Source organism: Perissodus microlepis, chromosome 23 (genome assembly GCF_051167445.1).
Source record: "Perissodus microlepis isolate ML-2025 ecotype Zambia chromosome 23, ASM5116744v1, whole genome shotgun sequence".
Classification (NCBI taxonomy): Eukaryota; Metazoa; Chordata; class Actinopteri; order Cichliformes; family Cichlidae; genus Perissodus; species Perissodus microlepis.
Window position 1 is genome coordinate 42,567,942 of NC_140482.1, and position 23,219 is coordinate 42,591,160.

At 45.3% G+C, this 23,219-nt stretch overlaps 1 protein-coding gene across 3 annotated transcripts in view; it reads right to left on the bottom strand.

Annotated features, from left to right (window-relative positions):
• The window catches only part of p3h2 (prolyl 3-hydroxylase 2), a 50,382-nt gene that overhangs the window by 22,365 nt on the left and 4,798 nt on the right, over positions 1-23,219 (bottom strand). Inside the window, exon 1 of one of the 3 annotated variants that reach the window (XM_084921005.1) lies at positions 912-8,175. The exons of the other annotated variants lie outside the window; for them this stretch is intronic. The gene's annotated coding sequence lies outside the window, so the exon portion shown is untranslated. Of the gene's footprint in view, positions 1-911; positions 8,176-23,219 lie in introns of those variants that run through there. 3 annotated transcript variants of the gene reach the window in all.

The following is a 23,219-nucleotide window of genomic DNA, read 5'->3' on the forward strand; positions in this document are numbered from 1 at the left end:
AGTTAATAATACAGACTTTGTAATATGTCACATGAAGATTCAGCAGCCAGATGAAGTGTTTACTGGCAATTGACAGTGATAGCGGACATTATCATCACTATTCCAACAATCCTCTCCACACAGACAAGCATAAACACACTCGACTATCACTAAATCAAATTTAACACACGTTTGTAATGACGCGAATTCAGTTTACAATAGGGTTCATTCGCTCAGTCAGCAGGTGGCGGTATCCTCGTACACTGGGAGTAAACTGCCATTAAACGAACAGAAGAAGAAGAAAACCCCTGCACATGCGCGGTACGGATCGGGTAGACCCGATTTGTACGGTCCGACTTTGCACATGCGCAGTAAGGATCGGGAGTCCAGATCTGTCACTAGCTTTTTATTTTTTTGTTTTTGTCTAAATTATATTAAATGTTTCATTATCGGAAACATTTTAAGAGATACTTGTTATTCTTAACATCTTAACAGATACTCTGACCTGTAACTATCGTAAAATGCTTCGACCGGAAGTAGACATATTTCGCGCATGCGGGGTACCGATCGGGTTTCCGGTACGGATCGGGTAGTGACAAGCACAAGCAACACATTGCGAGCAAGTGCAAATGCAAAAACTGAGTGAGAGGGGCTGCTGTTGTGTGTGTGGATAATAGCAATACATTTTTGAAATACATTTTTTGCACAAAGCAATGAATTTTGTTCACTCAAATTCAGCTTTTCTTTGCTCAAAATAAATTTCTCCTCAAAATGCAACACTTGCACCTGCAAACTTTTTTTTGCGCTCAGAATAGTGGCACAAAAATAACGCCATAGGCTGAAAGGCGTCGCTGCTGTATGCTTCAGCCACTCAGTGAAACTGCAGTTTGTGTGCATCCGTCCCGATCTTTAGGATATGAAAATGTCAGTACCTCGGTTTATCTGCCAGATGCGTGATATGAAATGCCGTCATAGTTGGCAGGAGACGAGTCAGTCATGGTTCAAAATACTTCTCCTTACCATGGTTGTAATGGCTCAGCAATGGCTGGCTCTAGCAGATCAATAATAAACGAGGACAGGACTGTGACTGCTCTCACCTGGTGAAGAAACCTGCACACACCTGCTGACTCTTAAGGCTTTTTATTGCCAGTGAAAGCTGCGGCAGCTATACTGAGTGAAAACTTGACACCAGTGCCTGCAAGAGAAACCCACCGTGGGAAAATGTGTCCAAATGGATGATCACCTCCCGATGAGGCGAGCGCATGCTTCCTTCTGCTTTGCTTCAGAGGTCACCAGCGAGCGCTTTGATTGATAATTCAAGTGCGAAATTTCAGGAAGTCTGGAAAAGACCTCGTGTCTGTTTGGCGCTTTCAGTGCCCGTTTTGAGACCACGTGCCAACATTAAGAGGAATGAAGCCCATTTTTAAAAAACACAAACTTTAACAGAAAGATATTACAAAGCGTGCTTTTGATTCACGCGACTCTAATTGGCAAGGAAAATGTTGTTACACCTACACATTAGCCTTTCCATCTCGCACACTTAAGTCTTTGAATCTCTGGAGCTTTGATGGACAAAACATTGCTTCAGTAGGAGCTAGCTGGACACACGGGCCACATAATGTCTTTACTGTGTGAGGAGGAGGACGTGTGACCGAGCCGCTCCTTCATCTCAGCTAAACCAAGGCTTGACTTTTTTTGCTCTACTGATATAATCAAAAAGCCCAACACATTATTTGGACTCCAGCTCAGTTTTTCCATGCTAGCGAGGAAAGCAGCCAGACGGTCAAGGTGCACATGAAACACGGCTAACGCATTAAGCACACGCTGTGGGAGAAGACAAAAAAGAAAAGTGGGCCAGTGGAACTTTTCCTCTCAGTGATGGTTAAAGTGGTCCGCTTTGATCTGCTCCATCCTCCTCCTCTCTCATTTGTCCATTCCTGCTGACAGATCTGCACAGTGGCCTCTTTCTGCCCGTCCTTGACCCTCCCCGTCCTCGGCCCAGCATGTGCTGATCTAATAAGGTCACGCCAAAGGAATTCCTAAATAAACCCTCACCGCTGCTAAAAAGCCTCTTTCATTACACCCATCAAGATAGGAGTCCCGTGTTTCTTCCTGAAAGTGCCTCAGACTGTACACTGAAGACAAAACAGCAGTAGATAATAACGCCACTGTTCAGCAGCGAGCTGGATTCAGACACGTGTTGTGAAACTGCTGGCTGTCCTTAGAGAGCGAGGGCAGGGTGAGCGCAAGTGACCACAGTGGTCTGAACTCATAATGTACAACAGGCGCTCATGATCCAGAATCTCATTAGCTATCCAAACATAACGAGTCCATGTATGAGCTCAAGTGGATCAGACAACCTGACCTGAGGCGGCTGGAATCTGCAGGCATGTCTGGGCTGTGACTGACGACACTGGGCTGCAGGGGGAGCATCACTCCCTCCAACTTCAGTGACATCCAAGGAAAGACTTGCAGGAATGCCAAGACAACCTGACTTTCCCTCTAAGCTATGCTGACGCCACCACATGAGCTACTGTATCCTTGGACAACCATCACACTCTTTCCCACGTCAGATCGTGCTTCCCGGGCAGCGTCAGGGCACACAGGACCGACTTTGTGTGGAAACGTTAAAGAAAACATTAGGTGCAAATGTTTGAAGCAGTGCAGACAGAGTGGAAAATCACCCATGATGTCTTTCTCCTTCCCCCTCCTCCCAACACCTTCCTCACATTCCCTCCTGCCTGAAACACAATAACACGCTCTCTTCTCTCCCAGGGAGAAACAGGCCTGGTTAGCCAACGTCTTTATTTGGTTATTATCCCGCAATCTCACACTCCATCGGTTTTCATCCACATAAAAATAGGTGCCTCTTTCCCAAACTGGAAAAGTGTTGACCAGTCCAAGAAGTGTGAAAACAGTCTCTTGTCTGTTGCTTTGTGTAGATCTTTTTTTAGACCCTGACAGAAACAGGAGCCCGTGAACAAAGTGCCACCGGCCCAGCTTTCTCAGCAGCTTCTACCATGTTGCACGGGATTCAAGGAAAACACTTGGGAAAATTGGCTTTCTTGCCGTGTTTACTTCAGCTTTTACTCTCCCACAAGATTAAAGGGTTCGGTATGTAAGAGTTTAAAAAAAGCTGTAGCTTTACATTCACAGAGGTGGAAACCTACACACAGAGGGGAGTTATGGGTAACATGAGCTGATTAATCCCAGCACGCAGCGCTGCAAATGAAACAGGCTGACGCAGCCGAGGATCAAACTCGTCCTTGGAGTTGGTGAGAAAGAGACGAGATGTCACAATGACCTCTGAAAGCTGTTTGCTCTCATCTTATCTCTCTCTGAATAGCCACAGAGCGAGGAATCTCCCATTTTGGAGGATGTTTTGAGAAACGGCACATTTAAACACACTGCATGCCAATCAGACTCGCGGGTCAAAGCTAAAATAAAGACAAATGTTGAGTTTACACGAGAGAAGCGCGACAAATGAGCGAAACTGTCAGTGTGAGAGAGACTGCCTCTGCAGACAGCATCCAGCTACCCCCTCAGCCCACACTCCCCAGAGGAACAGAAAATATATTAGTTCATGGAAATCTGCTGATTACAGCTACCAGCTGCCTTTCAGTGACACCCACCAACTTCTTCTGTGGGGCCTTTGCCGAGAGACTGAAATGCATCCAAGAGCCACAGCTGGACCAGAAGATTTCAACAGAAGATTCAGGAATTTGGAAACATTTGAAGCCTTCAAACTTGTGTACTTTTAGTTTGATAGAAATCTCCATTAAATGTGCAATTAAGCTCATTTTCCCACGTCTCTGTAATACTGAGCGCATCAGCTACCACGGCAGAAGGAACATCCAAAAATGCACGCAGCTGCCGAGAGTCAGGAGACGGTTCAGACTTGGTTCAGCCTCACTCTGATTGGAGTAATGGATCCACCTCTTTCCTCGGGATTAGAAAAACAAAGAATGATGGAGTGGTTCTGTTCAAAGTGTCATAAAAAGACTACAGCCCATAAATCACACCACAACCCTCTGAGCCTCAGTCAGGGGGGAAGAAAAACCCTTTTACTGCACGGGAAAGGTGAAGAAATGTCCAAAGAAGCAGAAACAATAAAACCTGCGTGAGTCAAAGACGGAGAAGGATGTGCCTCGTCTCTCTAAGCTGACGTACTCCATCGTGTCAAAGAAACCAAAAAGAAAAACGTCTCAAACCAGCTATGACCGCTCGGTGTCTAATTATTCCCTTTCACGACCGTCCCGCTGAGTCTCGCATCTCCTGCAGAAACTACCATCACTGGAGAGCGATGCAGCTGGATACAGGAGGCGCTGCCACCACAGGGGTCAAAGGGTGAGACATCGAGGAGGTGGGAATGGGGAGAACGCAGACGGGAGTTCAGCTCGCAGTAAGAGGCAAAAAGAGTTCATAAAATATTTACTACGAACTTTTGGACGCAGAGAGAAACACTTGGCGTTTCTTCTGATGTGGCGTTCGCTTGTTCTCCTTTAAACCAATCACATTAAGGATGTTTTTCCATGTTAGTTTAAAAGTAAAGTGCTTTTTATTATAACGCTGTTATAAATCTGCCACAAAGGCAGCGGACTCTGTTTTGTGAGCTACAAACTATCTGCTGCTCCCTTATTTACAAAGGGCTCGTCACAGCAGGAAGACGTGTCGTCTCCGGGGAATCAAACCAGGAATCTTTGGCGTGTTAGCCACTCTGGGGAACTACAGAAGTGAACAAATAAATCAATCAAACCACATCTGTGTCAGCTAATATGAAAATAGGAGTGAATTTTGATTAGCAGCTGTTCAGGAATGAAACCCTCAGGATAAATTAGCTGCATTATCCACTCAGACTGGAACAATTATGAGACGTAGAAGAAATTCTCGATGTAGCTGAAACCAAACCAGACGCGCTTTTACGTCCTCCCGCTGCGAGATTTCAGCACAGCCTGCCTGCACGTGACAGCGACAATAACTCTGATTCATGAGCGCGTATTTAACAGCCCAAATACATTCTGCACATAATGGGATGATGCAAAGAAAAGCACATGAATCCTCAGTGGAAGCACTGGGACGAGTGTTTCAGACGTTTTCTCCGCATGTCGCCACTTCCCTTTTGGGGGCTGTTTGAACGCCCCCCCCCAGCCTTTGTGGCTGAGCGTGGCTCTTTGCACACATTTGCTGAGGACTGCAGCGGAGTGTGGACACAAACGTACGTTCAGGATGTGTTGGGACATGTGGAGAAGAACTCCCGCCCCCATGAAAAGGGTGAAAACATGTGATGTCAAACTGAGGGTAAAGCTGAGCAGACCTGGGCGCTGCGCTGCATTAACAAGTCAGTTCAAAGGGCTGTGATTTCATTGGTCGGATACCTTCACACGTGTTTTCTAAATTTATCCTTTCCTAGAAAAGAAAATGAAGAGAAGGAATCCAGTCCGTCCACGGTGAAACCAAAATATTTTACTGTGATTTCTGGAAATGAACATTTTTTAGCTCAGTGGAAGCAGCTATGAGGCAGATACAGAGCAATGCTGCTCTGCACTCACACACACAACACGACTGCTGATGCTGTCACATTACACAAATGTAACATTCCTGACACCCAGCATGGGGACTGGAACTCAAGCCTGCCAGTGCACGCACACACACACACACACACACACACACACACACACACACACACACACACACTTCAAATCACATGATAATGGTTATGAGACATTTTTAATGGGAACCTGTCAGACCTGAGGCTTTGGGGAAATTAATGTTTGTGTCCATGCATCTTTCCACAGCAGTGGAATTCAGAGGTTTGTGCTGCAGTCACCGTAAAAAGAAGGAAAAAAGTCTAACCAAGCAGGTCTGTGCCTGTCTCCCTCTTCCTGTTTGTGGTCACATCCTCTGCAGAGGCATTCGCCCCCTCCCAGCCCTTTTATTTGATGGGCCTGGCTGCGAGGAGCTGGACAGGTCTGAGGTCAGGGGTCGTGGTGACACGTCGCATGAACATGCATGCTTTGCATTCTCAAGTAGTCATGGAGGAAGCATGGAGCATAGTGCGGGGAAACTATCCAACAAAGAGAATATCAGGTATCAGATCCAAACCAGCTTCACTGGTTAGTGACATTTATAATTACAACATAAATACAACATAATCTAAAAATCCATATTTATTGCATTATCTTTAACTTATTTTATTTTATAGACTCAAAGTCCGTGTCCAACAGTCAGGAGGAACAGATGATGAGTAATAGAAAAAAAAAGGTGTTTTTAGTTGTAGCAATAGGACAACATGTCTTCATTCACCACCAGTTGTTTTATGAAGCAAGACTAATGGGTTAGTGAGCCTTTGCTTGGCTGAATCACCTTATGCTGAATACATAACCTGAAGCTGCTCATGTTCAGAGTTTCAGTTTAAAATCAGCTGGAAGCAGAACATCTTTACAGGTTCTCTGCTGGGCCAAGTGCAATTTACAGCTGAGGCCCGGCTGTAAAGTTACCGCAGCACAAACTGTGTCGTCAGGTACTCGACTCTGTGCACCTAATTCCTCGTCTTACTGTGGACCAATCGTAGCATCTCTTACCGTAGTATTTGTGATGCTCTCTGTCATCAAATCAACAAGTAGTCGGCTAACTTTGATCTCCACTGTTGAAACCTAGATAAGGACTATTTATTTCCTTTTACATTTCTAAAGCAAATCTTGATGTAAAACGTCATCAAAAGTGTTGACAGGTTCAAAAAGTGTTACAAAGGGTGAGGTGCGATAGTGCTGCTGTGGAGAAAGGATGTTTTTAAAAGGTCAGTGCTCCTAAACTGCACAGTGGAATCTTGTCTGTGGTTTTTGGGAAGCGTGAAGGACAAAGAAAGTTAACCGTGAGGCGGCTGCACTGAATATTTATGTCACAGTTACAGAGATGAAATGATCTAGAAAACTTTACTGCTCCTATCTTACAATCATAAATCCAGACCTGCGGTGTGCATTTCCTCCTTCAGGCCTTAAATATGATTACAGGATTTCCCTGCCTCACTACAAAAACCTGTTTCGACTTCACGTCCTCTGTTCGTTGTTAGAAGGGCAGCGCTCGCATGCCTCCGCTCTGCGTTTCCATCAGCCTGCCCCCCAAGTTTGAGTGAGAGCACGTTTGGTATTTATTCCACGGCAAAATTAAAGAAATATGAAGTGTGTGTCTGTGTCTCCATGAGTACTGAAAAAAAGCTGAGCCCCTGTAAACCTCAGAATAATACGTCTCCACAGCGAGGTAGGTGACAGTGGACAGCGAGTGGGTCAGAGGCCCCCCACGGAGCAGTCTGCCGATGGTCCTCAAATGTTTGCCACTGGTTGTAACAAATCCTACGTGGCCACAAACACTGAAAGCCTCACAGCGTCTCAAATTCTGCTTCCTGATTAAATACCTGCAGGACTCCACAAAACACTAAAAAGGAAAAAAAGCAACCAAAAGAGAAAAAGGCCAACAGTGTAGTTATTAAGCACAAACATTCAAATCCATCCGACTCGTGTTCATATTTCATTACTGTCACCACAGCAAAGAGAAATGACACCACGACAACCGCGTTTGAAGGGTGGAGCTCGTGGACGTTACCAGGAAACCACCAAAGCAGGAATGCTCCGCCCTCCGATGACAACACAAATCAAACAAGGACAAAGTGGCTAAAACTCTCGTGTTTGTGGCCTCTGGGCCCCATAAAGCCCACAGCCGCAGAGCCTTTGCAGCAACATTATGAACCCAGAGCTGCAGTCTTTGAACTGTTGCTGCTTTGCTCTTTAAATATATCCAGGATCGACCACAGGCCTGTCCTTTTGGTAAATGTTTCTGTAAGTGTCGCGTCTCTAAGTGTCGCTCGTGATAGTGACTGACGGCAGCTAAAGCCTCAGTATCAGCCGCCATGAAGCACATCGAGATTTCCATCAGCACCCCCGAGTCTGCGCTGGTCCTGCTGCAGTGCTGCAGTATCAGGCAATGCAACCGAAACATCTGCTGAGGTTAATCTATCGGGTCAGGAGATGTGTGTAGGCAGAGTGAGATAAAAGTGTTGATTTAGTGCCAGAGAGCATGTCCCACATGTATGAGCTTTGCCGCCTGTGTTTGTGTGCAGCCTTGCATGTCTACACCTCAGGCAGAGGTTTATTTGAGCATCCTCTGCTCGTGGATGACCCTGTGCATCTGCACCCACGAGTGCTCCAGCTTCCCTACAGGGACTGAGAGCTTACAGACTGCTCAGTAACAGAGCGAGGAGATTAAATTACCATAAGCGGTGACCCTTGGGGGTGGGCGGGTGGGTGGGAGGGGCACAGGTGGCCTCGTGTATGTACTGTTAGTCTGGCAGCTCTGACACCGCTCGACTTCAAACTTATTTTCAGGGCGACGACTCTGCCAGCTGTCATAAACATTTCAAAGAGCAGCTTCTGGTCCTCAGCTACAATAAAACCCGGAGAATATTTTGAGATGTTTGTCGGGCGTGAGCTGCAAATGCAGAGGTGACGTCTCAGCTCCAGGTCTGGGACTCTGCCCTATTAATAAACTGTGAGGAAGTGGTTTGGCAAAGATAAACACACGGGAGGACTTGAATTAGACATCTGTTCATCACAAGAGGTCTGCTTCTGTTCTCTGAAAAATCTAGGTCATCAATGGCAGAGCGGCCAGCAGAACCCTTCACGACTCCCTTTGTTTCACATACACGTCGCTCCAGTTCACAGAATTATCAAGTAATGTGTTCAACATCTGAAAACTTTTCAAAAGGCCCAGAAATGCTCGTAACTCATAATGCCATTCACAAACGAGCCAGAGAAATCCAGGACGAAGGGAAATTCCCGACTAAACATTTGGCGACCAAAGCTGACAGACTTTTGGGACAATAAACGGATTGTCCAGCGGGTGTTTGTGCCAGTCAAACTTTCAAAACAACATTAAATAAACTGGTCGTGTGCAGCACGCAGGATTGGAGGAGCCAAAGCGCAGGAGGCGAAAAGTGCACTCAGGACGGCTTCACTGCTGAACACCAAAATAACTAAACTGAATATCCTCCTGTTGGAGGAGTTTGGTTTGGGGAAAGTTTTTAGGCTGAAATTACATAATTGATAAAAGCACTGTCAATGTTAACATCTCAGAGAAAACTAAGATGTACTGTCCAGCTTTCTGGGGCCTGGCTGGAGCTGAAACGTCTTACGTTTCATTGGTCTGTTTCAGATCGTAGCCAAAGATTTGTAGCTGTGAAGACCTCTGAGAATGCAGTACCTACTGATAAAAGGTCAAAGGTCAAACATGACATAAGACTGTTTTGTTTCCATTTCCATGATGTCGAAGATATTGATCCTGAAGATCATTCTTCAGACGCAGACACGCTACATGCGATCGCTGCTGTAAGTTCTTGCAAAGGAGGAAATGAAGAGTGGAAAATGTCTGAGGCTAAACTTGGACAAGACTCAGAGTCTGAGCCAAGACTTCCAGGAACTCCAGATTAATCATGAACCTGAGATTTGGTTTTTCAGACAAGAAAGAGGCAAACATGTGGACGCTTCAGTTGTGTGCAGACAGCTGAAGCGTCCACATGTTTGTGTCTGGCTCAAACATATTATCGGTCTCAGCCTTTGGATGATGGCTTAGAAAATAAAAACAGTGAGTCTTAAAAACTCGTCTCTCAGGATCTTTTTGTTGTTAGTGTCAGCGCTAAAAAAGCATATTTGGGGTCTGACTTTACAAGAGTAACATAAATAAGAGTCCACGAGGGGGGGGGGGGGGGGGGGGGGGGGAGTTCACCCCGCCCAGCTGTGTAACAAAGTCCTTCGGACACAGCTGGGCACAGCTGGCCTACATTGCTCTACTTTTCTCTAACAGCACAAAGAGAAAACTTATGTGACACGTTAAGCATCAATCTGTTTTCATGGTGCTTAATTATAGGAGCCGAGGGCAAAAAGACTTCTGAGGTCAGACTTTTATAGCGGAGCGGGATCTGCCGAGGCCCCATTAAACCGTCAATCCCATTTGGACGACTGAAATATAAACTAAAGGACACAAAGAAGTATCTGAAGGACAAATCCTCGTCCCATCTCAGTCCATTCAGGAATTTTAAAGCCACAATGCTGGACGTATTGCAGGACTTAAAGATGTGACAACAGTGTCAGAGCTGCGCTGACGTTCACACCAATCAGTCAATAACCTCAAAACGAGACTGAAAAACTATTTTTGTTGTCCCAGTAGGTGAACTTGCAGCGACTTCGTCCAAATTCCTTAAAATCGTTTTTTCCACAACCAAAAAGTAAATTTTGGAGCTGTTATTTGAATTTCCCTTCTGCACAAGAATGTGTTTACTCTTGGCCAGACCAAAGTCATCCCACACACAGCTGCTCGAGCGATACGAGGGAATGATGGATCGGTTGCCTTGTCTTACCCTTGCATGAACCGGCATTCACACCTAGAGCGAGGCCGCGTAATGTGAAGTTTAAGATAAGAAAAACTGCCCTTGAATCAATCAACTGCACTAATCTAGAGGGAAGAAAAAGTCCAGTCACTGAAATGAGGCCTTTCCAATGAGCCACAGCTCAGATAACAGGATGTCCCCGGGGGGCGAGAGGAAATCCCCCACAATCTGGAGAGGAAACATACCACCAGACCTCTCAAAGCTAGCTGTGTGGAAAAGTTTGACTGTCGCCAACATGAGGTGCTTTTCCTGGTGTTGATCTATGCAACCTTCTACACAAATACAGGAAAGAAATGCATCATCATTACTGCTGATGTATGTGGGGGCAGATCCAGAAATATGACTTCCTAAGAAGAGGCTGATCTCATTTCCTCTCCATTCACAGCTGGCTCTTGTTGAGCTCCTGAGAAAGAAATCAGCTCCAATGTTGCCTTTTTTTCTCCCGTTTTCTTGTCTGCATCCACCCAGGACAGAGATGTGACACAGCCTCCGGCCACGACTGCTCTTTCCATTAACTTCATTAGCTGCGATCCACAGACGCGATATTCCAGAGACGTTTGTTTGGGTTTTATTGGCTTCAGTGTCAACGCTGTGATCTTTATCATGTGCAGTATTGTGAGGAAGACTAATAGATGGAAACAGGCAAGAAGAAGGAAAAAAGTAATCCATTATAAAAGGCTCACATTCTTCACCGTCACGTCAGTGGAAACGCACGCTGGGTCATGTGGTAGCCCGAGGAGGCGCTGCACAGGAATGCTTGTGTTAGCAGCTGAAAACATAATAACACACTTACAACATGTGTGTTTGTCCCAAAGCACAATGCCTAAATTTCAAAGCGGGGGTGACGAGTATGTGTCTCAACTTTCACTGAGGAATCCACCCACATGCTCCGAGTGCTGGAAAAACCCTTTGGTGCCGTAGGTAATAACCCCCCCGACGTGTTTCCTAGGCCTGCAGGATAACCACAGATGAAGCACTGTGTGAAAGTAAGCCATGACAGCTGTAGGAGGTGGGACTGATAAAGCCCCTGCCCTGCGCTGACATGACAAAAGTCAGTGAAGGTCTACTTAACACTTAAACACAGGACAAATTTAGCTTCACTTAAAAATCCTCACATACAAAGGCCTTGAATAACCAGACTCCATCAGCCTACCTTAAGAAATTCATCCCATCATATTCCCAATATCCCAGTAGAGCACTTTGCAAAAGTAGAATGGGAGGCAGAGGCTTCAGCTTCCAGGCCCGTCTCCTGTAAAACCAGCTCCCAGTTTGGATTCAGGACACAGACACTCTCTGCTGTTTTTGATAAAGCTTACCGTTTGGATCAGCTGATCCAGAACTTTCCCCTGTTATTCTCCTACAGGCTCTTTGTTTATACACCATCCTCATCCTCCAACTGATCCGGCAGGTGGCTGCCCCTCACTTATCCTGGTTCTCCTGTTAAAATGAAGCTTTTCCTTCCTACTGTCGCCCAGTCCTTGTTCATCAGGATCTTTAGATTGTTGAGGTTTTCCCTCTAATATTGTAGGGTCATCACCTTACAGTATAAACTGCCTTGAGGCCAAATGTGTGCTTGAACTGGTGATACCTAAACACTAGGGGTGCAACGATACACACAATTCACGGTTCCGTTCGATACTTTGGTGTCACGGTTCGATATTTTTTCGATACAAAAAAATGTTCATGCCTTTTTAATTTGTCATTTATTAAAATTATAAATATATATTTTAACTCAAACGTACAGTTTTTAAATTTAATGTTGCTGAAACAAAGTAATAAAAAAATAAATCTATCTGATGGAGAAATCCCTCATCTTTGGAAAAGAGAGTTTATTACAGAGAAATGGCTCTTTCCAAATTAAAGCTATACTATACGCTTCTTCTGGGCTATATTCTCAGCAGCATATTAAACATATCAGGTCCCCATGAGGAGAATCCTGTGCTAACGGCTGTCTAAATGACTCGGGTCAAGTTTGTAGCATGCGTGCTTGTTGTTTTTGTCTGCTTCCACTTGTCTTTGCACGAGGATGATGTCGGAGTAAACGTGCAGTCATATTCGTTGTGTTCCCACTAGTGCTGTCAGCGTTAATCTGAAATGACGTTAACGCCACAACACGGCAAATCTCCGTTAACGAGCTACCGCGGATCGCCCCGTGCGTGGGGCTGGACAGCCAACACGTTAACGAGCTAACTGCGCTAACACACTAGTTCCCACCAATGTAATTGAGCATTGCGTGGCACATCCGACATACTGTTTTACTTTAGTCCATGACGTGCTTACCTTCAGGGTCACGCTTCACATGAAAACCAAAATAGTTCCAAAGGCGCTCAACACAGACAGCATCGTCAGAAGAAAAGTTGATAAAATAAATTAAACATTTTGTATTGTTCGATACATATGCGTACCGAACCGGAAGCACTGTATCGAACGGTTCAATATCGATACGAGTATCGTTGCACCCCTAATAAATAACAGAGGAGTTGAACTGATCTACTACCAGATCACCTTTACAGGAGACACCAGAGCCAGTCAGGAGGTGTGTCTGGTGTGTTAATGAGCATTAATGAAGAATGCAGGCTGATGTCATCAATATCATGTATACTTCAGTAAATTTGTTGTTACGGTGTTCACTCAGTGAAATATTTATAGATCTAAGCCACAGTTCCTTAACGAGACTCTGAAGTTATTATCGTGTGAGGAAAACTGTCTATTGGCTGCTGGACGATCCAGTTCATTCATTCCTACATCCAATGGGGAGTACTCCTCATGATGTCATGGCTTCACTTGTTTTGTTGTCATACCTGCTGACACATACTGAACAAAAGCGGAAAAAGTTCAGGAGTTTGTATAATTTCCTTCATGTGTTTGGTGGGAACTGGGAACAATCCCATCCAAACATTTGGAACCACGGATTCAGATGAGCTCACTCTGACCTGGCAGCAATGCAGCGTCTGAGGCCATTACAGAGCTTGCCCTTCACGCCACACGTGCAGCCCGGGTGGAAGCCTCCCACTCGCTGTCGGTGCGCCGAAACCTCACCGCCTGTGCCATAAACCACAACCAGGCTGCACTGTAAAGCCATGGAAACATGAATGACCCAGACTGCACTGTACGTATGACACGTCTGCATGCTGCTGAAAACCACACCGCCAACGGCAAGTAAGAGGACAAGAGGGGTTGTGATTGTTGGCTGTGACAGAGCCACCGAGTGGAGGCCCACACTGGAGTTTGAGTGAGGAGGCAGACAGGATGAAGAGGCTGCTTTATACATGGAGCATCTTCTAAGAAGGTATTAATGTGCTCTTATTTAAGGATAAAGCCGGCCTGCTGTCTGTTTATAGCGTGAACAGGCTGAATCTAGTGCCAGCTCCATCGTGATGAACAAATGAAGTCGTCATTGCTGCAAAACTTAAATTCACGTTTTTAGCCCAGAGCAGCGTTTTCCCCACAGACTATAGCAAACAAAAGGAGAGCTGTTTACTGTCCAACATCCACATGATGTCATGAAGACATTTCTGCACAATGGCTCTACTGTATAGAAAGTCGCTGGCCCCAATACGAGTCCATGTTACAGACTCTCTGTGGGAACTAACCACTCATTTCGTCAGAGTGACACAGTTTCAAAGGTTCAGCTTTCTGCCCAAACCATGTAAAAATTCCTCTTGGATGAAGAGATGCTATAAACCACTGACCCAAAGAGAAGTAGCCCTGTCATTGGGTCTGTTTGTATCCCCACTGCTGCTTAGTAACCAACCCACAAGGTGAGTTTCTGCGTGGGTTTCGTTAATATCGCCAGACGTATGCCAGCCTTTTTGAGGCGGACGCTAATTTTAGGAAGAATTTATTTTTTCCCCTACTTCATGCGATATTACACCATTTCTAAATGATTCCAAAGTATTTTTATTATATATCCTATAAAAAAACCTAAAAAAAACACCTTAATGCATCTTAATTCAGTTTTTTAATATATATACAGTATATAGCGCCAAATCTCAACAATGGTTGCCTCAAGGTGCTTTATATTGTAAGGTACACACTATGTGATAATACAGATGACCCCCCATAAGCAAGCATTTGGCGACAGTGGGAAGGAAAAACTCCCTTTTAACAGGAAGAAACCTCCGGCAGAACCAGCTGACAGTACAGTACATCCAGAAATCTGTGGTGACGGGAGGGACACGGGACAAATTACACACTGTGGAAGACAGAGTTTAATAATGACCGAGTATTGAAGGCAATGTGGCGCATAAACACAGCGAGTGAAGATCGTTCAGATAGTATCGCCACAACACTAGCGAGCAGCTTATAACTGTAATTCTTTACATTTTGTCACTTCTGTCTGGAGAAAAACAAGCTGTGAGAGTTATGATGCTGAAGTGCTTCAACATGAAGAGTGGGTTACAGACAGGCTATGTCCATCTTTTAGCTTCAGTCTGATAAGCTAATATATTGATCTGGTCCAATTTAGAAGAAGTAGCAAAGTAGTAAAAGACGGCCGCACGTAGTTCCACACTGTTGACCGACATCCAAAATGCTGATGGGCTCCATTGCACGTGAGTCACGGTTAAAGTAAGAAAGTCAGTTAATTACAGACACAGCTTATGATTGATTTCAGCTGTGCCAAGGAACATTACACTCTCACAAACATTCGCCATGAACCAGTGAGATAATCTTAGGGCTTGACACCTATAATTAACAAAAACACTAACTACTCTGTATGGCCTTTAAAAAGAAAATCTGTTTTATTTTACAAGTTTCTGGTCATCCAGTAAAGCGACATGAAAGGAAATCTCCCGCTATGTCAGCACGTTGTGGCTCCATGGAAAAATGTACAGAAAGCTCGCTGTAAACCAAGTGCACGTCTGCTCAGTATATGCTTAAAAGGCTTCTTTGGATTTATGTTTCTAATCTGCTCGGGTGTGAAAACAGCAGGACCTCATCCAGAATAAGTGGCATGGTTGCTCTACAGATGTTGTTTCTGATGCAGCCATGAAGTGTATACAAACGATGCATTGTTCTCAGCCCACGGCCCCACTCTGCAGCGCATAGTTTCCACATTTACACCACTTAATAGCACAGTTACACAACAGCACAGGCTGTAAATCACAGCATATTCTAATATGTAGTGAAAATCATTAAGTAACCATTATGTTGGGACGGCACAGTACAGCTTACTGTTGCGAGATAGCGCCACACAACACTACTCAAACCCCCAAACACAGAATATATTTCTCTGAGTCAGTGAGCTTGGCCTGCTTCAATACATCAGCTGTTTACTTGCAGTTTGCTGTGGCCGTAAACAGAGTTCGGACCCTTGCTTAGAAACATTCAGCCTAAGCTGATGTGTTTATTATCAGCATGCTTCTAGGACTTAGCTTGAAGCAAAGTAAATATCGAAGACTCAAATCTAAAACGTAAAAATGTTCTTTATCGTCTCTTGAAGGAAAATGTCCTGTAACACCATAACAAGTACGACAGCAGTAACACGACGCTGTAGGGCAGCTTTTCTAAGACAATGAGCACAAAACAACATCAGGATTGAGGTAATGCGACATACCGGTGCATGCTCATGTGCAATACTGCAATGCATTGTGGGCTGCTTCTTGTTGAGTCTGACCGTGGCTGTGAATAGAAACGTACGCTGCAGACAAACTAACGGGCTGGTCGGGACCTCGACCTTTCCCACCCGATCAGTAACTCTGTGCCAGACCTAAAGCACTCCAAGTATTTGTGTCTGCTAAATTAAGAGGCCCGTCGAATCCATTGGATGGGCCATGTTTCCACACCAGGCAACAAAGATAATCCTGCAACTATTACATTCCTACAAAACAGACATTTTGCTGCATGAGAAGAGACACTGGAGCCTTCTAATCTATAAAAATAGTTGGCTGCTGTTCAGGAGAAGAAAATAAGAAGGACATCGTTCCACTGGCTGAACCCTCATTATCGTTAGTTACAGGGTGGAAATGCAAAGACCTGTCGATAATTACGACCTCTGCATGGACAGAAAAAAATGGCAACAAATTCATCAAAAGCAGATTCATTTTCAATTCTCAAATTCAGTTTTAATTATGAAAATGACTGAGTGAAACAAGAAGAGGCTTTCCTTTGTCCTCTGTGCAATCGAGCCGCGAACCTTCGGATCCTCGCGTCTTTCTCAGGACTCGTAAGGATCAGTAATATCCTCCATAACTAAAGCCACACAACTCAGAGATTAAGCAAACAGGAAGCAGAGACGGCACAACAAAGCAGCTCCAGGCACAAAACAATAAACGACTGTAAACACACCACCTCGTTATACGGAGCAGGCGTAGCTATGGTTACACTGGAGACGCTCGGGATGGACGTCAGTCTAAACTAATGCGACTCTGCTTTCAGCATAATGTTTACGATTACAGCAGGAGGAAGCGTTTATGTTCCCGTATCGCTCCGTCTAACAATGCCATCTGCATGTCGACACTCGTGTCTTCTCTTTCACTGAGTGATGTGTCAGGATGTAATGCATCGTCTTGAAGCGGCAGCTCTCAAAATCCCAGTGGGAGAAAAAACGTTTACGTTCATGTGACGTCACATCGCAGAGAGTGCTTCATATCAGCCGCTCGTCCAAACCATCCACTGCTAAACTGTCAAACTGAACGCAAACACGTCCAAAGCTGAGGCGAACCAAAGAACAGCATCAGAGTGTGGTGCAGTGTTTCACGCCGCAGTACACAAACATTACATCGTGTGTATCAGCCAGACTGGATCTCCGGATGTGACCCAGCGAGGTTAAAACTGGAGCGATGAGGTAACATCATGTTACCTACAAAAATGTAACGATTGCTTCATATTACATTATATATCTTACTTATCATTATCTCTTTGCAGGTTCTGGTTCATTTGCCATTATATCATCACAAACACATAAATACACATTCAGTTCTGCTAACTGGAATTCACAGACCTGTACACTGTATTACTAAAAATAAAAAAATAACAGACAGCGTCTAGTCCTGAAAGATGAAGCCGATGGGGATGTGCCTAAACTCGCTTTTGTTAGCCAGTAGAGGAGATCTGTTGTTGCAAACAGAAGTCTGACTATAAAAGTGTAAAAGAAAAAGCTCGCCTGCTCACTGTCACCTCACTGAGACCTACAGGAGGCCCGTCCTACTGTCAGTGTGCACAGTCCTGCTGCTACAACAGACCTGGTCTACCTCTGCAGTCAGAGCGGGCTTCCTTTAACGTGGACAGACACGCCGTGGTGGCACTGGGGACAACGTTGTACGTGCACCGGTTTTTGTGTCTCACTGGCTCGAGCGCGCGGCAGACTGAACGAATTCTGAGGCGTACGAGTGGACTTGCTTGTGTCTGACCGACCTCTCCATCGAAAAGTATGTTTGGGTTTATTGACACATCGCAGTGAAATGGATTTGTTGCATTTCATGACATAAAACGTTTGTTTTTTGACTAACACGCAGTGTCCCTTAGTCCCTCGCTCACGTCCACATGATGAAAGGCAGCTCACAGCTTTCCAGACCAGCGGGCGTCTTTACACACAGTCTTCTTCTCTTGGCCGTTTTGAACAGACTCTTTCCATTAGACGCATAAATTCATTTGTTTTGAACTTTTTACTTTTGCCCAGTCCAGGTTTTAAGTCCTGCATGCGTTTGTTTGTCTCACATTTTCAGCCGTTAATCAGTTTAAGAACATAAAAAGGAAAGGTGCCAGCGGGAGCTGATGTAAAAACTGATTTGGGTTTCACAGATGATGCGATGCGGCTGCTTGGGTGGAAATCCTTCATTTATAGCAAAGGTTCTTTAAGGACATTTGGCTCGAGACACAACTCCACATATGTTGGGGTTTAAAATAACTGCTCGCAGCTTTCTTGTGCTATTTTCTCATTTAGAAACTAATGCATTATTTTTGTAATCAACAGTGTTGTTTTGGTCTAAGCACCATGTATAATGGTGTAAACAAGATGGGGAAATGTGATGTTATAAAGCATCTCTGTGATATGACAGCCAGTGCTTTTAGACGGCTTATTCTTACAAATGACATGAAGTTTACCCAAAATATTCAGACCAGCAGCTTACCCATGATGTCATTGGTCCATGACCTCAGAGAAGGATCTCTGCTTGGCTACAGATGACATAATGTGCAGCCAAAAAGGACAAAAGTCCCTTTGGTTGCGCACTTTCTCCTCCTTTCTCCCATTGCTGTCACATCACTGCGATGAAGCAGACAGGCCTGTCGTTAGCTGCCTGTGAAGGCCCCGAGGTCAGTAACAACCAGGGTCGGGTCAACACGGGATCGTGAAAACACGATTGGGGAGAAAAACGTTCTCTAAAGACAAAGGAGCAGGTCTGAGCAATGCTGAGCATCAGGATGTCCCGCTTGTTCTTTGGTAGTGAAGAGTCAAAAGGAGCGATCTGAGCAAACTGGAAATAGGAAGGCGTGGCCCTGCCAGCTGTTCATCTTGGTGATATGTAGCATAGGGTGGATGCAGCTGCATGGCTGTGTTTGTATGCTCAGGAAAAACATCTGTAGTGGGACATTTACAGCACAGTGTGATAACCGTCTACAGTATGCCAGTCTCTTCTGTGCTAAACTCAGCAAATGCACTGCAGCTCTGCAGGACGTTAAACCTATTTCTAGTCTTCGAGCTCCTACATGGTCGGTCATCTCAGAGGAAGCATGTGAGAAGCATGTGCCCTGCTCAACACCCTCGATTAAACCAAAACCTCGCTGAAGCAGACCACCTCCCAGCGTCTGCCCAGTGTGATAAAAACCAGACAACTCCGGACAATCTCCCAACACTGCCCGCTGTTCCTGTGGTAAAACGAATACTACGTAAATGTGTGCACATATCGGGTCCCTGTGTGCAGCCTGATGACAGCAGACTGGGCTGATAAATGATCAACACTTTAAATTGGATGTTCCTGGAAACAGCTGTGGGTCAAAGCAAATAAACTGCCCTCTTAATATTAATGAGAAGCCTGGTGAAAGCTCCAAAAGGAAAGGACATTAGACACACTTCACTTCCAGCTACTTCCTGCTTACACTGGTGTGGGAGCTTTGGTGTGGACCACACAACTGAACCAAAGACAACAGTCACGTCAGGCAGAACAGAGGACAAACATTTCCCCAAGCATTTAGGGGATTTGTTTTCCACGTTGCATTGGAATTTCAGATAAAGACCTCAGAATTAACTTGCATGCTTCAGTTTTGGGCAAACCCCATCTCCTGGTGACGAGGTCTCCAGTTTCCAGAGTCAGTAAGGACTATTGGACCCACATTAGATCCTCAGCTCTTAACATCAGCCAGGTTACCACACAGCTTCACTATGCATTAAGACACAAGCCACACTGGGCCCAGCACAGCTGTGTTGCTTTATCCCTGCACTCCTTTTGGAGCACTACAGCCAAACTACGCTTGCACAAGCCTCAAGCTAAACCCATTATTGTCAACACAGCGAGGTCGAGAGGGTGGAGACGATCACAGCTCGGCCCAAGCAGAACCATAACAGCAGAACAGTATCAGTTACCTTCTGCTTTGCTAGTTCAGTGGAAATGTATACACTCACATCTTGCCATTGTCGTGTGTGCTTAACCAAACAGACAAAGGGGATAACAGGCATGTGACCTTACTCTGCTCTGAGGCCTGCAGCTCTGTGCAGCTGGGACCTCACACAAAGTACCACAAACCTCCTGCCATCAAGAGTCATTTCACCCACTTTAGGGAGGAAGATTCAGGTTCCTGTGCACTCGCCCTTCTTTGCGGTTTCCACTCTTAACGGCGCACAACTTATTGTGGTCGAGCACAAAACCAACTTAATGCGACCGCACAATTTAGCAGAACAAGCTGTGGGCTGGATATGAGACACATCACAACCTGATGAGTATTTTACCTCCTTTGAGAGGTTGGCTAACGTGGCTTAAACCAGTGCCAACAGTTCAATTAGAGCAAAATGTTTAGTCTGAATAAGCAAATGAGTAAAGCTCTTGAAGTGACCACTGGCTACGCGCAAGCAAACATTTTGATTAAAAGAAAACAGCAGCAGGGGAGATGGAGTTCAGCAACGGGCATGCCAGTGGGTATGCGACTGATCAATGTAGGCTGTAATTCATTATCTGTGAGTCCCTCCTCGTGGTGTCAGCAGGCAGCTCTGTCTGCAGCATCCTCCAGACCATCCAAAGCTGACTTTGGTATTTTTCTGGGAAAGTCAACACACATTACTCAGGCACACTTTGTGCAAACACACGTCTCCTCCCTGTGTGCTTTGTAGATGACACACTTGACTGAAATAAATGTGGTTCCCACCCGTCTACCAAAACACACCTCACGATTGACCAAAATCAGTGAAAAAAAAGTGTGTAAATGCAAACCCGACTTTTTCCATGCTAACTCGGGTTTCTGTGCTCAGACACCACGGAGACGTTTCAAAGTCACCAAACAAAGATCGACAGCCCCCATGAGAGGCATGCAAAGCCTTCAATGTGAGAAAAGGGGGACAAAATCCACATGAACACGTCTAAATACTGTTCTTCCGCTTTTACCCAAATCCTGCTTATCGGATAAAGAGGATATTGTGAACTTTCATGAAAAAGGAAAACAGTGCAGTCACCATGTGGTCAGTGTGACTAATCCGTCAGTGAATCCAAACTGAAGGCTGAATCAGACGTCCTGATTCCTGTCAGATCCAACTACGTCTGTTCTTCTACTTGGACTCATTTCCACAGAGGCCAAGTCTGCTCCATTCATCTGTCTTTTTCATGACTGCAAACCGACGCAGTGTTTTCAGCTGATCCTGAACCAGCCTTCTGCTCTGCGGCAGCAGTTTGTTAATCAGGGCAAGAACAATATAGGTGCCACGCCCCCACATTCCTGTCATGGGTAATCCGCTGAAATCCAGTCATGCAGAAGACCTTTGGCACTGCTAAGTGCCACAATGTCTGATCATCTGGGCAAATCGCAGCATGCTTCACCCAGGAGGGCATTATGATGGTGCAGGTGTGGAGCATTCTGACTCTGAATGAGGTGTTCAGTCTGACTTTACCACTCCTGTTTCCCCGTTACTGGAACAACACAGCAGCGCATTTGTTTTTTTGGAACATTTCCATTTAATCTTCATTGTGTGACAGTTAAAGAAACACCAGTGAATCCATCACAAGCAGCAGAGAAGCAGCAGCACAGCTAAAACCTTTTAAGGTGGACCTGAAGCATCAAGCCAGTTGGACTGTTGGACTCACGCACACACACAGGCTGACTAAAGTTTAAACTCAACACATCACGACGGTGAGGATGCAAGAACATGTAGTTGTTTTTCTTGGCTTCGTGCGTAGATGATGAAAGTTTTTGGCTCTGGTGAGATAAGCCGCGATCTTTGAGGGCTTAATGTCTTGCAACTTTGAGCACGTGCAGTGGAAGCATAACCTGCTGGTGATCCTATGCGTGCACGTGTCCTGGTGGCCCTTGAAACTAAATTTGCGGCTCTCGTTCATTTGGACAGCAGCTTGGTCTTGTTAACCCCAAATAACCGCCCAGAGGCAACCTTTTCTTGGCTCGCCATTTAACAGATGGTTACCAAGTGGCAAGCCAAGTCTTGTATACCTAAAACTAGAACTTGCTGGTTTAACTTCAGTTTGTGCTCAGACTAAAGCAGAACACGCTCGAGACCAAGAGCAGACACAGACACAGAGGCTGTGTCAGAAAGTGCAACCAGACAATAAGAAATAAAATCTGTGCCAAGTCAAATATGTGAATTCCTCTGCCAGGAGCGGATCGAGCAGCCATTCATAGTTTCCTCTTTTCAATTCTCCAACACGTCAAACCAGTTCTTAAACATCACGATTAAAAACAGTCTGGGTGTGACAAACAAATCAAGGCGCTGCTGCACCCAGACGTTTGATGAGACCTTTAAATTCAATGATCTTCTCATCTTCCTCCCACACTCGCAGTCACTTCTCAGGTCAACCGCAGAACGACTGCTGCCGACACAAACGCACGAATCAGACTCAGCAGCAGCTGGACTGTTTTTGTTTGCTGTGCCAGATGCAGAGCTCACTCTCTGTGTGCTTCAACCCTCGTGTGCCCTTATTATGTGCAGATGACAACACCATCATCTCAGACTCAGGCTCACTGCTCCGAATGCTTTTAATACAAAATCTTTTCATTCTTTCTTAACAAACAATCACTTTGTCCAGGATCTCGAGTCCAAACTAATGCGGACGTCTCAAAACAAGGAGCAGACCCCGGCCCAGCACCTCCCAGGGCGCTTGAGTCTCACAGGTTCGTCAGTTTCTTTTCATTTAGCTTTTCTCTGATTCACGCACACACCCGAGGTTTTATATAAGCATACAGGATGTATGGAGTAGTATCGCAACCACGACCTTCCAGCTGTGCTGTAATCAAATCATCGTACTCATGAATGAGTTTGATTTTTAAACTATCCCAAGGAACAGCAGCAGACTTGAGTGTCCTGACCTGCTGCCTCGTTCCAGCACCACGCTGGGAGACACGGGAAAGTCCTCAAAGCAGAAAAGATCAATGGGACAGTCGGACAAATCGTGAGAAAGCTGCTTTCCCTCTGTTCTCATCTCTCAGAGAAAAGTAAACTCGAATGAACAGATTTACATGATTCCTGCCAAATCTTTGCATTTTTCCCATCACTGCTGATGCATTCAGTCCCGTTCATTATTAGAACAAAGCCCATCAACAGGGTCATTACACCATCCCACTGTCCCAAATCTGTACGAGACGAATCTAATGACAGTGGGCAGTCTGAGACGAGCCCTGCTGGGTCTGAAAAGTCTCGGCTTAATCTACA